The sequence below is a fragment of the Stigmatopora argus genome, chromosome 6, assembly GCF_051989625.1.
Source record: "Stigmatopora argus isolate UIUO_Sarg chromosome 6, RoL_Sarg_1.0, whole genome shotgun sequence".
In the NCBI taxonomy this organism is placed as follows: Eukaryota; Metazoa; Chordata; class Actinopteri; order Syngnathiformes; family Syngnathidae; genus Stigmatopora; species Stigmatopora argus.
Genome location: NC_135392.1, coordinates 21,388,906 through 21,406,885, shown reverse-complemented (window position 1 = coordinate 21,406,885; position 17,980 = coordinate 21,388,906).

Here is a 17,980-nt window from a genome sequence, read left to right as displayed (position 1 = left end):
TGTATAAAATAATCTTCCAGGGTGGTTGTGAAGTAAAGTTATGCCACAATCAATGTGCCTAATATGGGCACTTTTATGACAACGAGTGCTTGTGTTGGAACTGGTCCTGAGTGGTTCTGGTTGGTCCATTTACCCTGAAATTGTGTCTCATATGAGGGGAGATGTATATTGACCATTTTCTATAAAATAATCTTCCAGGGATGCTGTGAAGTAAAGTTATGCCACAATCAATGTGCCTAATATGGGCACTTTTATGACAACGAGTGCTTGTGTTGGAACTGGTCCTGAGTGGTTCTGGTTGGTCCATTTACCCTGAAATTGTGTCTCATATGAGGGGAGATGTATATTGACCATTTTCTATAAAATAGTTTTCCAGGGAGGTTCTGGGTGGATTTTAGGCAAGAATAAGTGCCCAAATTGGGGTAAATTGCGTCAAAAATAGTGGTTGTCTTGGAACTGGTCTTGGGTGGTTCTGGTTGGTCCATTTACCCTGAAATTTTGTTTCATATGAGGGTAGACGTTTATTGACCATTTTCTATAAAATAATCTTCCAGGGTGGTCGTGAAGTAAAGTTATGCCACAATCAATGTACTTAATATGTGCACTTTTATGACAACGAGTGCTTGTATTGGAACTGGTCCTGAGTAAGTTCTGGTTGGTCCATTTACCCTGAAATTGTGTCTCATATGAGGGGAGATGTATATTGACCATTTTCTATAAAATAATCTTCCAGGGAGGTTCTGGGTGGATGTTAGGCAAGAATAAGTGCCCAAATTGGGGTAAATTGTGTCAAAAATAGTGGTTGTCTTGGAACTTGTCTTGGGTGGTTCTGGTTGGTCCATTTACCCTGAAATTGTGTCTCATATGAGGGGAGATGTATATTGACCATAATGTATAAAATAATCTTCCAGGGTGGTTGTGAAGAAAAGTTATGCCACAATCAATGTGCCTAATATGGGCACTTTTATGACAACGAGTGCTTGTGTTGGAACTGGTCCTGAGTGGTTCTGGTTGGTCCATTTACCCTGAAATTGTGTCTCATATGAGGGGAGATGTATATTGACCATTTTCTATAAAATAATCTTCCAGGGAGGTTCTGGGTGGATGTTAGGCAAGAATAAGTGCCCAAATTGGGGTAAATTGCGTCAAAAATAGTGGTTGTCTTGGAACTGGTCTTGGGTGGTTCTGGTTGGTCCATTTACCCTGAAATTTTGTCTCATATGAGGGTAGACGTATATTGACCATTTTGTATAAAATAATCTTCCAGGGTGGTCGTGAAGTAAAGTTATGCCACAATCAATGTACCTAATATGGGCACTTTTATGACAACGAGTTGCTTGTATTGGAACTGGTCCTGAGCGGTTCTGGTTGGTCCATTTACCCGGGAATTGTGTCTCATTTGTGGGTAGATGTATAATTCACAATTTTGTGTAAAATTGGTCTTCCAGGGAGGTTCTGGGGGGATGTTAGGCCAGAAATAGTGCCCAAATTGGGGTAAATTGCGTCAAAAATAGTGGTTGCATTTTAACTGGTCCTGGGTGGTTCTGGTTGGTCCATTTACCCTGAAATTTTGTATCATATGAGGGTAGACGTATATTGACCATTTTGTATAAAATAATCTTGCAAGGATGTTGTGAAGTAAAGTTATGCCACAATCAATGTACCTAATATGGGCACTTTTATGACAACGAGTGCTTGTATTGGAACTGGTCCTGGGTGGTTCTGGTTGGTCCATTTACCCAGGAATTGTGTCTTTTTTGTGGGTAGATGTATTATTGACAATTTTGTGTAAAATTAGTCTTCCAGGGAGGTTCTGGAGGGATGTTAGGCCAGAAATAGTGCCCAAATTGGGGTAAATTTCGTTAAAAATAGTGGTTGCATTGGAACTGGTCTTGGGTGGTTCTGGTTGGTCCATTTACCCTGAAATTTTGTCTCATATGAGGGTAGATGTATATTGACCATTTTGTATAAAATAATCTTCCAGGGATGCTGTGAAGTAAAGTTATGCCACAATCAATGTGCCTAATATGGGCACTTTTATGACAACGAGTGCTTGTGTTGGAACTGGTCCTGAGTGGTTCTGGTTGGTCCATTTACCCTGAAATTGTGTCTCATATGAGGGGAGATGTATATTGACCATTTTCTATAAAATAGTCTTCCAGGGAGGTTCTGGGTGGATGTTAGGCAAGAATAAGTGCCCAAATTGGGGTAAATTGCGTCAAAAATAGTGGTTGTCTTGGAACTGGTCTTGGGTGGTTCTGGTTGGTCCATTTACCCTGAAATTTTGTCTCATATGAGGGTAGACGTTTATTGACCATTTTGTATAAAAGAATCTTCCAGGGTGGTCGTGAAGTAAAGTTATGCCACAATCAATGTACCTAATATGGGCACTTTTATGACAACGAGTGCTTGTATTGGAACTGGTCCTGAGCGGTTCTGGTTGGTCCATTTACCCGGGAATTGTGTCTCATTTGTGGGTAGATGTATAATTCACAATTTTGTGTAAAATTGGTCTTCCAGGGAGGATCTGGGGGGATGTTAGGCCAGAAATAGTGCCCAAATTGGGGTAAATTGCGTCAAAAATAGTGGTTGCATTGTAACTGGTCCTGGGTGGTTCTGGTTGGTCCATTTACCCTGAAATTGTGTCTCATATGAGGGGAGATGTATATTGACCATAATGTATAAAATAATCTTCCAGGGTGGTTGTGAAGTAAAGTTATGCCACAATCAATGTGCCTAATATGGGCACTTTTATGACAACGAGTGCTTGTGTTGGAACTGGTCCTGAGTGGTTCTGGTTGGTCCATTTACCCTGAAATTGTGTCTCATATGAGGGGAGATGTATATTGACCATTTTCTATAAAATAATCTTCCAGGGAGGTTCTGGGTGGATGTTAGGCAAGAATAAGTGCCCAAATTGGGGTAAATTGCGTCAAAAATAGTGGTTGTCTTGGAACTGGTCTTGGGTGGTTCTGGTTGGTCCATTTACCCTGAAATTTTGTCTCATATGAGGGTAGACGTATATTGACCATTTTTTATAAAATAATCTTCCAAGGATGTTGTGAAGTAAAGTTATGCCACAATCAATGTACCTAATATGGGCACTTTTATGACAACGAGTGCTTGTATTGGAACTGGTCCTGGGTGGTTCTGGTTGGTCCATTTACCCAGGAATTGTGTCTTATTTGTGGGTAGATGTATTATTGACAAATTTGTGTAAAATTAGTCTTCCAGGGAGGTTCTGGAGGGATGTTAGGCCAGAAATAGTGCCCAAATTGGGATAAATTTCGTTAAAAATAGTGGTTGCATTGGAACTGGTCTTGGGTGGTTCTGGTTGGTCCATTTACCCTGAAATTTTGTCTCATATGAGGGTAGATGTATATTGACCATTTTGTATAAAATAATCTTCCAGGGATGCTGTGAAGTAAAGTTATGCCACAATCAATGTGCCTAATATGGGCACTTTTATGACAACGAGTGCTTGTGTTGGAACTGGTCCTGAGTGGTTCTGGTTGGTCCATTTACCCTGAAATTGTGTGTCATATGAAGGGAGATGTATATTGACCATTTTCTATAAAATAGTCTTCCAGGGAGGTTCTGGGTGGATGTTAGGCAAGAATAAGTGCCCAAATTGGGGTAAATTGCGTCAAAAATAGTGGTTGTCTTGGAACTGGTCTTGGGTGGTTCTGGTTGGTCCATTTACCCTGAAATTTTGTTTCATATGAGGGTAGACGTTTATTGACCATTTTGTATAAAATGATCTTCCAGGGTGGTCGTGAAGTAAAGTTATGCCACAATCAATGTTCCTAATATGGGCACTTTTATGACAACGAGTGCTTGTATTGGAACTGGTCCTGAGCGGTTCTGGTTGGTCCATTTACCCGGGAATTGTGTCTCATTTGTGGGTAGATGTATAATTCACAATTTTGTGTAAAATTGGTCTTCCAGGGAGGTTCTGGGGGGATGTTAGGCCAGAAATAGCGCCCAAATTGGGGTAAATTGCGTCAAAAATAGTGGTTGCATTGTAACTGGTCCTGGGTGGTTCTGGTTGGTCCATTTACCCTGAAATTGTGTCTCATATGAGGGGAGATGTATATTGACCATAATGTATAAAATAATCTTCCAGGGTGGTTGTGAAGTAAAGTTATGCCACAATCAATGTGCCTAATATGGGCACTTTTATGACAACGAGTGCTTGTGTTGGAACTGGTCCTGAGTGGTTCTGGTTGGTCCATTTACCCTGAAATTGTGTCTCATATGAGGGGAGATGTATATTGACCATTTTCTATAAAATAATCTTCCAGGGAGGTTCTGGGTGGATGTTAGGCAAGAATAAGTGCCCAAATTGGGGTAAATTGCGTCAAAAATAGTGGTTGTCTTGGAACTGGTCTTGGGTGGTTCTGGTTGGTCCATTTACCCTGAAATTTTGTCTCATATGAGGGTAGACGTATATTGACCATTTTTTATAAAATAATCTTCCAAGGATGTTGTGAAGTAAAGTTATGCCACAATCAATGTACCTAATATGGGCACTTTTATGACAACGAGTGCTTGTATTGGAACTGGTCCTGGGTGGTTCTGGTTGGTCCATTTACCCAGGAATTGTGTCTTATTTGTGGGTAGATGTATTATTGACAAATTTCTGTAAAATTAGTCTTCCAGGGAGGTTCTGGAGGGATGTTAGGCCAGAAATAGTGCCCAAATTGGGGTAAATTTCGTTAAAAATAGTGGTTGCATTGGAACTGGTCTTGGGTGGTTCTGGTTGGTCCATTTACCCTGAAATTTTGTCTCATATGAGGGTAGATGTATATTGACCATTTTGTATATAATAATCTTCCAGGGATGCTGTGAAGTAAAGTTATGCCACAATCAATGTGCCTAATATGGGCACTTTTATGACAACGAGTGCTTGTGTTGGAACTGGTCCTGAGTGGTTCTGGTTGGTCCATTTACCCTGAAATTGTGTCTCATATGAAGGGAGATGTATATTGACCATTTTCTATAAAATAGTCTTCCAGGGAGGTTCTGGGTGGATGTTAGGCAAGAATAAGTGCCCAAATTGGGGTAAATTGCGTCAAAAATAGTGGTTGTCTTGGAACTGGTCTTGGGTGGTTCTGGTTGGTCCATTTACCCTGAAATTTTGTTTCATATGAGGGTAGACGTTTATTGACCATTTTGTATAAAATGATCTTCCAGGGTGGTCGTGAAGTAAAGTTATGCCACAATCAATGTACCTAATATGGACACTTTTATGACAACGAGTGCTTGTATTGGAACTGGTCCTGAGCGGTTCTGGTTGGTCCATTTACCCTGGAATTGTGTCTCATTTGTGGGTAGATGTATAATTCACAATTTTGTGTAAAATTGGTCTTCCAGGGAGGTTCTGGGGGGATGTTAGGCCAGAAATAGTGCCCAAATTGGGGTAAATTGCGTCAAAAATAGTGGTTGCATTGTAACTGGTCCTGGGTGGTTCTGGTTGGTCCATTTACCCTGAAATTGTGTCTCATATGAGGGGAGATGTATATTGACCATTCTGTATAAAATAATCTTCCAGGGTGGTTGTCAAGTAAAGTTATGCCACAATCAATGTGCCTAATATGGGCACTTTTATGACAACGAGTGCTTGTGTTGGCACTGGTCCTGAGTGGTTCTGGTTTGTCCATTTACCCTGAAATTGTGTCTCATATGAGGGGAGATGTATATTGACCATTTTCTATAAAATAATCTTCCAGGGAGGTTCTGGGTGGATGTTAGGCAAGAATAAGTGCCCAAATTGGTGTAAATTGCGTCAAAAATAGTGGTGGTCTTGGAACTTGTCTTGGGTGGTTCTGGTTGGTCCATTTACCCTGAAATTTTGTCTCATTTGAGGGGAGATGTATATTGACCATTCTGTATAAAATGATCTTCCAGGGTGGTTGTGAAGTAAAGTTATGCCACAATCAATGTGCCTAATATGGGCACTTTTATGACAACGAGTGCTTGTGTTGGAACTGGTCCTGAGTGGTTCTGGTTGGTCCATTTACCCTGAAATTGTGTCTCATATGAGGGGAGATGTATATTGACCATTTTCTATAAAATAGTCTTCCAGGGAGGTTCTGGGTGGATGTTAGGCAAGAATAAGTGCCCAAATTGGGGTAAATTGCGTCAAAAATAGTGGTTGTCTTGGAACTGGTCTTGGGTGGTTCTGGTTGGTCCATTTACCCTGAAATTTTGTCTCATATGAGGGTAGACGTTTATTGACCATTTTGTATAAAATAATCTTCCAGGGTGGTCGTGAAGTAAAGTTATGCCACAATCAATGTACCTAATATGGGCACTTTTATGACAACGAGTGCTTGTATTGGAACTGGTCCTGAGCGGTTCTGGTTGGTCCATTTACCCGGGAATTGTGTCTCATTTGTGGGTAGATGTATAATTCACAATTTTGTGTAAAATTGGTCTTCCAGGGAGGATCTGGGGGGATGTTAGGCCAGAAATAGTGCCCAAATTGGGGTAAATTGCGTCAAAAATAGTGGTTGCATTGTAACTGGTCCTGGGTGGTTCTGGTTGGTCCATTTACCCTGAAATTGTGTCTCATATGAGGGGAGATGTATTTTGACCATAATGTATAAAATAATCTTCCAGGGTGGTTGTGAAGTAAAGTTATGCCACAATCAATGTGCCTAATATGGGCACTTTTATGACAACGAGTGCTTGTGTTGGAACTGGTCCTGAGTGGTTCTGGTTGGTCCATTTACCCTGAAATTGTGTCTCATATGAGGGGAGATGTATATTGACCATTTTCTATAAAATAATCTTCCAGGGAGGTTCTGGGTGGATGTTAGGCAAGAATAAGTGCCCAAATTGGGGTAAATTGCGTCAAAAATAGTGGTTGTCTTGGAACTGGTCTTGGGTGGTTCTGGTTGGTCCATTTACCCTGAAATTTTGTCTCATATGAGGGTAGACGTATATTGACCATTTTTTATAAAATAATCTTCCAAGGATGTTGTGAAGTAAAGTTATGCCACAATCAATGTACCTAATATGGGCACTTTTATGACAACGAGTGCTTGTATTGGAACTGGTCCTGGGTGGTTCTGGTTGTTCCATTTACCCAGGAATTGTGTCTTATTTGTGGGTAGATGTATTATTGACAAATTTGTGTAAAATTAGTCTTCCAGGGAGGTTCTGGAGGGATGTTAGGCCAGAAATAGTGCCCAAATTGGGGTAAATTTCGTTAAAAATAGTGGTTGCATTGGAACTGGTCTTGGGTGGTTCTGGTTGGTCCATTTACCCTGAAATTTTGTCTCATATGAGGGTAGATGTATATTGACCATTTTGTATAAAATAATCTTCCAGGGATGCTGTGAAGTAAAGTTATGCCACAATCAATGTGCCTAATATGGGCACTTTTATGACAACGAGTGCTTGTGTTGGAACTGGTCCTGAGTGGTTCTGGTTGGTCCATTTACCCTGAAATTGTGTGTCATATGAAGGGAGATGTATATTGACCATTTTCTATAAAATAGTCTTCCAGGGAGGTTCTGGGTGGATGTTAGGCAAGAATAAGTGCCCAAATTGGGGTAAATTGCGTCAAAAATAGTGGTTGTCTTGGAACTGGTCTTGGGTGGTTCTGGTTGGTCCATTTACCCTGAAATTTTGTCTCATATGAGGGTAGACGTATATTGACCATTTTTTATAAAATAATCTTCCAAGGATGTTGTGAAGTAAAGTTATGCCACAATCAATGTACCTAATATGGGCACTTTTATGACAACGAGTGCTTGTATTGGAACTGGTCCTGGGTGGTTCTGGTTGTTCCATTTACCCAGGAATTGTGTCTTATTTGTGGGTAGATGTATTATTGACAAATTTGTGTAAAATTAGTCTTCCAGGGAGGTTCTGGAGGGATGTTAGGCCAGAAATAGTGCCCAAATTGGGGTAAATTTCGTTAAAAATAGTGGTTGCATTGGAACTGGTCTTGGGTGGTTCTGGTTGGTCCATTTACCCTGAAATTTTGTCTCATATGAGGGTAGATGTATATTGACCATTTTGTATAAAATAATCTTCCAGGGATGCTGTGAAGTAAAGTTATGCCACAATCAATGTGCCTAATATGGGCACTTTTATGACAACGAGTGCTTGTGTTGGAACTGGTCCTGAGTGGTTCTGGTTGGTCCATTTACCCTGAAATTGTGTGTCATATGAAGGGAGATGTATATTGACCATTTTCTATAAAATAGTCTTCCAGGGAGGTTCTGGGTGGATGTTAGGCAAGAATAAGTGCCCAAATTGGGGTAAATTGCGTCAAAAATAGTGGTTGTCTTGGAACTGGTCTTGGGTGGTTCTGGTTGGTCCATTTACCCTGAAATTTTGTTTCATATGAGGGTAGACGTTTATTGACCATTTTGTATAAAATGATCTTCCAGGGTGGTCGTGAAGTAAAGTTATGCCACAATCAATGTTCCTAATATGGGCACTTTTATGACAACGAGTGCTTGTATTGGAACTGGTCCTGAGCGGTTCTGGTTGGTCCATTTACCCGGGAATTGTGTCTCATTTGTGGGTAGATGTATAATTCACAATTTTGTGTAAAATTGGTCTTCCAGGGAGGTTCTGGGGGGATGTTAGGCCAGAAATAGCGCCCAAATTGGGGTAAATTGCGTCAAAAATAGTGGTTGCATTGTAACTGGTCCTGGGTGGTTCTGGTTGGTCCATTTACCCTGAAATTGTGTCTCATATGAGGGTAGACGTATATTGACTATTTTTTATAAAATTATCTTCCAAGGATGTTGTGAAATAAAGTTATGCCACAATCAATGTACCTAATATGGGCACTTTTATGACAACGAGTGCTTGTATTGGAACTGGTCCTGGGTGGTTCTGGTTGGTCCGTTTACCCAGGAATTGTGTCTTATTTGTGGGTAGATGTATTATTGACAAATTTTTGTAAAATTAGTCTTCCTGGGAGGTTCTGGAGGGATGTTAGGCCAGAAATAGTGCCCAAATTGGGGTAAATTTCGTTAAAAATAGTGGTTGCATTGGAACTGGTCTTGGGTGATTCTGGTTGGTCCATTTACCCTGAAATTTTGTCTCATATGAGGGTAGATGTATATTGACCATTTTGTATAAAACAATCTTCCAGGGATGCTGTGAAGTAAAGTTATGCCACAATCAATGTACCTAATATGGGCACTTTTATGACAACGAGTGCTTGTATTGGAACTGGTCCTGAGCGGTTCTGGTTGGTCCATTTACCCGGGAATTGTGTCTCATTTGTGGGTAGATGTATAATTCACAATTTTGCGTAAAATTGGTCTTCCAGGGAGGTTCTGGGGGGGATGTTAGTCCAGAAATAGTGCCCAAATTGGGGTAAATTGCGTCAAAAATAGTGGTTGCATTGTAACTGGTCCTGGGTGGTTCTGGTTGGTCCATTTACCCTGAAATTTTGTCGCATTTGAGGGTAGACGTATATTGACCATTTTGTATAAAATAATCTTCCAGGGTGGTTGTGAAGTAAAGTTATGCCACAATCAATGTGCCTAATATGGGCACTTTTATGACAACGAGTGCTTGTGTTGGAACTGGTCCTGAGTGGTTCTGGTTGGTCCATTTACCCTGAAATTGTGTCTCATATGAGGGGAGATGTATATTGACCATTTTCTATAAAATAATCTTCCAGGGAGGTTCTGGGTGGATGTTAGGCAAGAATAAGTGCCCAAATTGGGGTAAATTGCGTCAAATATAGTGGTGGTCTTGGAACTTGTCTTGGGTGGTTCTGGTTGTTCCATTTACCCTGAAATTTTGTCTCATATGAGGGGAGATGTATATTGACCATTCTGTATAAAATGATCTTCCAGGGTGTTTGTGAATTAAAGTTATGCCACAATCAATGTGCCTAATATGGGCACTTTTATGACAACGAGTGCTTGTGTTGGAACTGGTCCTGAGTGGTTCTGGTTTGTCCATTTACCCTGAAATTGTGTCTCATATGAGGGGAGATGTATATTGACCATTTTCTATAAAATAATCTTCCAGGGAGGTTCTGGGTGGATGTTAGGCAAGATTAAGTGCCCAAATTGGGGTAAATTGCGTCAAAAATAGTGGTTGTCTTGGAACTTGTCTTGGGTGGTTCTGGTTGGTCCATTTACCCTGAAATTGTGTCTCATATGAGGGGAGATGTATATTGACCATTTTGTATAAAATAATCTTCCAAGGATGTTGTGAAGTAAAGTTATGCCACAATCAATGTACCTAATATGGGCACTTTTATGACGAGTGCTTGTATTGGAACTGGTCCTGAGTGGTTCTGGTTGTTCCATTTACCCAGGAATGGTGTCTCATTTGTGGGTAGATGTATAATTCACCATTTGGTATAAAATTAGTCTTCCAGGGAGGTTCTGGGGGGATGTTAGGCAAGAAATAGTGCCCAAATTGGGATAAATTGCGTCAAAAATAGTGGTTGTCTTGGAACTTGTCTTGGGTGGTTTTGGTTGGTCCATTTACCCTGGAATTTTGTCTCATATGAGGGTAGACGTATATTGACCATTTTGTATAAAATAATCTTCCAGGGTGGTTGTGAAGTAAAGTTATGCCACAATCAATGTGCCTAATATGGGCACTTTTATGACAACGAGTGCTTGTGTTGGAACTGGTCCTGAGTGGTTCTGGTTGGTCCATTTACCCTGAAATTGTGTCTCATATGAGGGGAGATGTATATTGACCATTTTCTATAAAATAATCTTCCAGGGAGGTTCTGGGTGGATGTTAGGCAAGAATAAGTGCCCAAATTGGGGTAAATTGCGTCAAAAATAGTGGTTGTCTTGGAACTTGTCTTGGGTGGTTCTGGTTGGTCCATTTACCCTGAAATTTTGTCTAATATGAGGGGAGATGTATATTGACCATTCTGTATAAAATAATCTTCCAGGGTGGTTGTGAAGTAAAGTTATGCCACAATCAATGTGCCTAATATGGGCACTTTTATGACAACGAGTGCTTGTGTTGGAACTGGTCCTGAGTGGTTCTGGTTAGTCCATTTACCCTGAAATTGTGTCTCATATGAGGGGAGATGTATATTGACCATTTTCTATAAAATAATCTTCCAGGGAGGTTCTGGGTGGATGTTAGGCAAGAATAAGTGCCCAAATTGGGGTAAATTGCGTCAAAAATAGTGGTTGTCTTGGAACTTGTCTTGGGTGGTTCTGGTTTGTCCATTTACCCTGAAATTGTGTCTCATATGAGGGGAGATGTATATTGACCATTTTGTATAAAATAATCTTCCAAGGATGTTGTGAAGTAAAGTTATGCCACAATCAATGTACCTAATATGGGCACTTTTATGACAACGAGTGCTTGTATTGGAACTGGTCCTGAGCGGTTCTGGTTGGTCCATTTACCCAGGAATGGTGTTTTATTTGTGGGTAGATGTAAAATTCACCATTTGGTATAAAATTAGTCTTCCAGGGAGGTTCTGGGGGGATGTTAGGCAAGAAATAGTGCCCAAATTGGGGTAAATTGCGTCAAAAATAGTGGTTGTCTTGGAACTTGTCTTGGGTGGTTCTGGTTGGTCCATTTACCCTGAAATTTTGTCTCATATGAGGGTAGATGTATATTGACCATAATGTATAAAATAATCTTCCAGGGTGGTTGTGAAGTAACGTTATGCCACAATCAATGTGCCTAATATGGGCACTTTTATGACAACGAGTGCTTGTGTTGGAACTGGTCCTGAGCGGTTCTGGTTGGTCCATTTACCCTGAAATTGTGTCTCATATGAGGGGAGATGTATATTGACCATTTTCTATAAAATAATCTTCCAGGGAGGTTCTGGGTGGATGTTAGGCAAGAATAAGTGCCCAAATTGGGGTAAATTGCGTCAAAAATAGTGGTTGTCTTGGAACTGGTCCTGGGTGGTTCTGGTTGGTCCATTTACCCTGAAATTTTGTCTCATATGAGGGTAGATGTATATTGACCATTTTCTAAAAAATAATCTTCCAAGGATGTTGTGAAGTAAAGTTATGCCACAATCAATGTGCCTAATATGGGCACTTTTATGACAACGAGTGCTTGTGATGGAACTGGTCCTGAGTGGTTCTGGTTGGTCCATTTACCCTGAAATTGTGTCTCATATGAAGAGAGATGTATATTGACCTTTTTCTATAAAATAATCTTCCAGGGAGGTTCTGGGTGGATGTTAGGCAAGAATAAGTGCCCAAATTGGGGTAAATTGCGTCAAAAATAGTGGTTGTGTTGGAACTTGTCTTGGGTGGTTCTGGTTGGTCCATTTACCCTGAAATTGTGTCTCATATGAGGGTAGACGTATATTGACCATTTTGTATAAAATAATCTTCCAGGGTGGTCGTGAAATAAAGTTATGCCACAATCAATGTACCTAATATGGGCACTTTTATGACAACGAGTGCTTGTATTGGAACTGGTCCTGAGCGGTTCTGGTTGGTCCATTTACCCGGGAATTGTGTCTCATTTGTGGGTAGATGTATAATTCACAATTTTGTGTAAAATTGGTCTTCCAGGGAGGTTCTGGGGGGATGTTAGGCCAGAAATAGTGCCCAAATTGGGGTAAATTGCGTCAAAAATAGTGGTTGCATTGTAACTGGTCCTGGGTGGTTCTGGTTGGTCCATTTACCCTGAAATTTTGTCGCATTTGAGGGTAGACGTATATTGACCATTTTGTATAAAATAATCTTCCAGGGTGGTTGTGAAGTAAAGTTATGCCACAATCAATGTGCCTAATATGGGCACTTTTATGACAACGAGTGCTTGTGTTGGAACTGGTCCTGAGTGGTTCTGGTTGGTCCATTTACCCTGAAATTGTGTCTCATATGAGGGGAGATGTATATTGACCATTTTCTATAAAATAATCTTCCAGGGAGGTTCTGGGTGGATGTTAGGCAAGAATAAGTGCCCAAATTGGGGTAAATTGCGTCAAATATAGTGGTGGTCTTGGAACTTGTCTTGGGTGGTTCTGGTTGTTCCATTTACCCTGAAATTTTGTCTCATATGAGGGGAGATGTATATTGACCATTCTGTATAAAATGATCTTCCAGGGTGTTTGTGAATTAAAGTTATGCCACAATCAATGTGCCTAATATGGGCACTTTTATGACAACGAGTGCTTGTGTTGGAACTGGTCCTGAGTGGTTCTGGTTTGTCCATTTACCCTGAAATTGTGTCTCATATGAGGGGAGATGTATATTGACCATTTTCTATAAAATAATCTTCCAGGGAGGTTCTGGGTGGATGTTAGGCAAGATTAAGTGCCCAAATTGGGGTAAATTGCGTCAAAAATAGTGGTTGTCTTGGAACTTGTCTTGGGTGGTTCTGGTTGGTCCATTTACCCTGAAATTGTGTCTCATATGAGGGGAGATGTATATTGACCATTTTGTATAAAATAATCTTCCAAGGATGTTGTGAAGTAAAGTTATGCCACAATCAATGTACCTAATATGGGCACTTTTATGACGAGTGCTTGTATTGGAACTGGTCCTGAGTGGTTCTGGTTGTTCCATTTACCCAGGAATGGTGTCTCATTTGTGGGTAGATGTATAATTCACCATTTGGTATAAAATTAGTCTTCCAGGGAGGTTCTGGGGGGATGTTAGGCAAGAAATAGTGCCCAAATTGGGATAAATTGCGTCAAAAATAGTGGTTGTCTTGGAACTTGTCTTGGGTGGTTCTGGTTGGTCCATTTACCCTGGAATTTTGTCTCATATGAGGGTAGACGTATATTGACCATTTTGTATAAAATAATCTTCCAGGGTGGTTGTGAAGTAAAGTTATGCCACAATCAATGTGCCTAATATGGGCACTTTTATGACAACGAGTGCTTGTGTTGGAACTGGTCCTGAGTGGTTCTGGTTGGTCCATTTACCCTGAAATTGTGTCTCATATGAGGGGAGATGTATATTGACCATTTTCTATAAAATAATCTTCCAGGGAGGTTCTGGGTGGATGTTAGGCAAGAATAAGTGCCCAAATTGGGGTAAATTGCGTCAAAAATAGTGGTTGTCTTGGAACTTGTCTTGGGTGGTTCTGGTTGGTCCATTTACCCTGAAATTTTGTCTAATATGAGGGGAGATGTATATTGACCATTCTGTATAAAATAATCTTCCAGGGTGGTTGTGAAGTAAAGTTATGCCACAATCAATGTGCCTAATATGGGCACTTTTATGACAACGAGTGCTTGTGTTGGAACTGGTCCTGAGTGGTTCTGGTTAGTCCATTTACCCTGAAATTGTGTCTCATATGAGGGGAGATGTATATTGACCATTTTCTATAAAATAATCTTCCAGGGAGGTTCTGGGTGGATGTTAGGCAAGAATAAGTGCCCAAATTGGGGTAAATTGCGTCAAAAATAGTGGTTGTCTTGGAACTTGTCTTGGGTGGTTCTGGTTTGTCCATTTACCCTGAAATTGTGTCTCATATGAGGGGAGATGTATATTGACCATTTTGTATAAAATAATCTTCCAAGGATGTTGTGAAGTAAAGTTATGCCACAATCAATGTACCTAATATGGGCACTTTTATGACAACGAGTGCTTGTATTGGAACTGGTCCTGAGCGGTTCTGGTTGGTCCATTTACCCAGGAATGGTGTTTTATTTGTGGGTAGATGTAAAATTCACCATTTGGTATAAAATTAGTCTTCCAGGGAGGTTCTGGGGGGATGTTAGGCAAGAAATAGTGCCCAAATTGGGGTAAATTGCGTCAAAAATAGTGGTTGTCTTGGAACTTGTCTTGGGTGGTTCTGGTTGGTCCATTTACCCTGAAATTTTGTCTCATATGAGGGTAGATGTATATTGACCATAATGTATAAAATAATCTTCCAGGGTGGTTGTGAAGTAACGTTATGCCACAATCAATGTGCCTAATATGGGCACTTTTATGACAACGAGTGCTTGTGTTGGAACTGGTCCTGAGCGGTTCTGGTTGGTCCATTTACCCTGAAATTGTGTCTCATATGAGGGGAGATGTATATTGACCATTTTCTATAAAATAATCTTCCAGGGAGGTTCTGGGTGGATGTTAGGCAAGAATAAGTGCCCAAATTGGGGTAAATTGCGTCAAAAATAGTGGTTGTCTTGGAACTGGTCCTGGGTGGTTCTGGTTGGTCCATTTACCCTGAAATTTTGTCTCATATGAGGGTAGATGTATATTGACCATTTTCTAAAAAATAATCTTCCAAGGATGTTGTGAAGTAAAGTTATGCCACAATCAATGTGCCTAATATGGGCACTTTTATGACAACGAGTGCTTGTGATGGAACTGGTCCTGAGTGGTTCTGGTTGGTCCATTTACCCTGAAATTGTGTCTCATATGAAGAGAGATGTATATTGACCTTTTTCTATAAAATAATCTTCCAGGGAGGTTCTGGGTGGATGTTAGGCAAGAATAAGTGCCCAAATTGGGGTAAATTGCGTCAAAAATAGTGGTTGTGTTGGAACTTGTCTTGGGTGGTTCTGGTTGGTCCATTTACCCTGAAATTGTGTCTCATATGAGGGTAGACGTATATTGACCATTTTGTATAAAATAATCTTCCAGGGTGGTCGTGAAATAAAGTTATGCCACAATCAATGTACCTAATATGGGCACTTTTATGACAACGAGTGCTTGTATTGGAACTGGTCCTGAGCGGTTCTGGTTGGTCCATTTACCCGGGAATTGTGTCTCATTTGTGGGTAGATGTATAATTCACAATTTTGTGTAAAATTGGTCTTCCAGGGAGGTTCTGGGGGGATGTTAGGCCAGAAATAGTGCCCAAATTGGGGTAAATTGCGTCAAAAATAGTGGTTGCATTGTAACTGGTCCTGGGTGGTTCTGGTTGGTCCATTTACCCTGAAATTTTGTCGCATTTGAGGGTAGACGTATATTGACCATTTTGTATAAAATAATCTTCCAGGGTGGTTGTGAAGTAAAGTTATGCCACAATCAATGTGCCTAATATGGGCACTTTTATGACAACGAGTGCTTGTGTTGGAACTGGTCCTGAGTGGTTCTGGTTGGTCCATTTACCCTGAAATTGTGTCTCATATGAGGGGAGATGTATATTGACCATTTTCTATAAAATAATCTTCCAGGGAGGTTCTGGGTGGATGTTAGGCAAGAATAAGTGCCCAAATTGGGGTAAATTGCGTCAAATATAGTGGTGGTCTTGGAACTTGTCTTGGGTGGTTCTGGTTGTTCCATTTACCCTGAAATTTTGTCTCATATGAGGGGAGATGTATATTGACCATTCTGTATAAAATGATCTTCCAGGGTGTTTGTGAATTAAAGTTATGCCACAATCAATGTGCCTAATATGGGCACTTTTATGACAACGAGTGCTTGTGTTGGAACTGGTCCTGAGTGGTTCTGGTTTGTCCATTTACCCTGAAATTGTGTCTCATATGAGGAGAGATGTATATTGACCATTTTCTATAAAATAATCTTCCAGGGAGGTTCTGGGTGGATGTTAGGCAAGATTAAGTGCCCAAATTGGGGTAAATTGCGTCAAAAATAGTGGTTGTCTTGGAACTTGTCTTGGGTGGTTCTGGTTGGTCCATTTACCCTGAAATTGTGTCTCATATGAGGGGAGATGTATATTGACCATTTTGTATAAAATAATCTTCCAAGTATGTTGTGAAGTAAAGTTATGCCACAATCAATGTACCTAATATGGGCACTTTTATGACAACGAGTGCTTGTATTGGAACTGGTCCTGAGCGGTTCTGGTTGGTCCATTTACCCAGGAATGGTGTTTTATTTGTGGGTAGATGTATAATTCACCATTTGGTATAAAATTAGTCTTCCAGGGAGGTTCTGGGGGGATGTTAGGCAAGAAATAGTGCCCAAATTGGGATAAATTGCGTCAAAAATAGTGGTTGTCTTGGAACTTGTCTGGGTGGTTCTGGTTGGTCCATTTACCCTGGAATTTTGTCTCATATGAGGGTAGACGTATATTGACCATTTTGTATAAAATAATCTTCCAGGGTGGTTGTGAAGTAAAGTTATGCCACAATCAATGTGCCTAATATGGGCACTTTTATGACAACGAGTGCTTGTGTTGGAACTGGTCCTGAGTGGTTCTGGTTGGTCCATTTACCCTGAAATTGTGTCTCATATGAGGGGAGATGTATATTGACCATTTTCTATAAAATAATCTTCCAGGGAGGTTCTGGGTGGATGTTAGGCAAGAATAAGTGCCCAAATTTGGGTAAATTACGTCAAAAATAGTGGTTGTCTTGGAACTTGTCTTGGGTGGTTCTGGTTGGTCCATTTACCCTGAAATTTTGTCTAATATGAGGGGAGATGTATATTGACCATTCTGTATAAAATAATCTTCCAGGGTGGTTGTGAAGTAAAGTTATGCCACAATCAATGTGCCTAATATGGGCACTTTTATGACAACGAGTGCTTGTGTTGGAACTGGTCCTGAGTGGTTCTGGTTAGTCCATTTACCCTGAAATTGTGTCTCATATGAGGGGAGATGTATATTGACCATTTTCTATAAAATAATCTTCCAGGGAGGTTCTGGGTGGATGTTAGGCAAGAATAAGTGCCCAAATTGGGGTAAATTGCGTCAAAAATAGTGGTTGTCTTGGAACTTGTCTTGGGTGGTTCTGGTTGGTCCATTTACCCTGAAATTGTGTCTCATATGAGGGGAGATGTATATTGACCATTTTGTATAAAATAATCTTCCAAGGATGTTTTGAAGTAAAGTTATGCCACAATCAATGTACCTAATATGGGCACTTTTATGACAACGAGTGCTTGTATTGGAACTGGTCCTGAGCGGTTCTGGTTGGTCCATTTACCCAGGAATGGTGTTTTATTTGTGGGTAGATGTAAAATTCACCATTTGGTATAAAATTAGTCTTCCAGGGAGGTTCTGGGGGGATGTTAGGCAAGAAATAGTGCCCAAATTGGGGTAAATTGCGTCAAAAATAGTGGTTGTCTTGGAACTTGTCTTGGGTGGTTCTGGTTGGTCCATTTACCCTGAAATT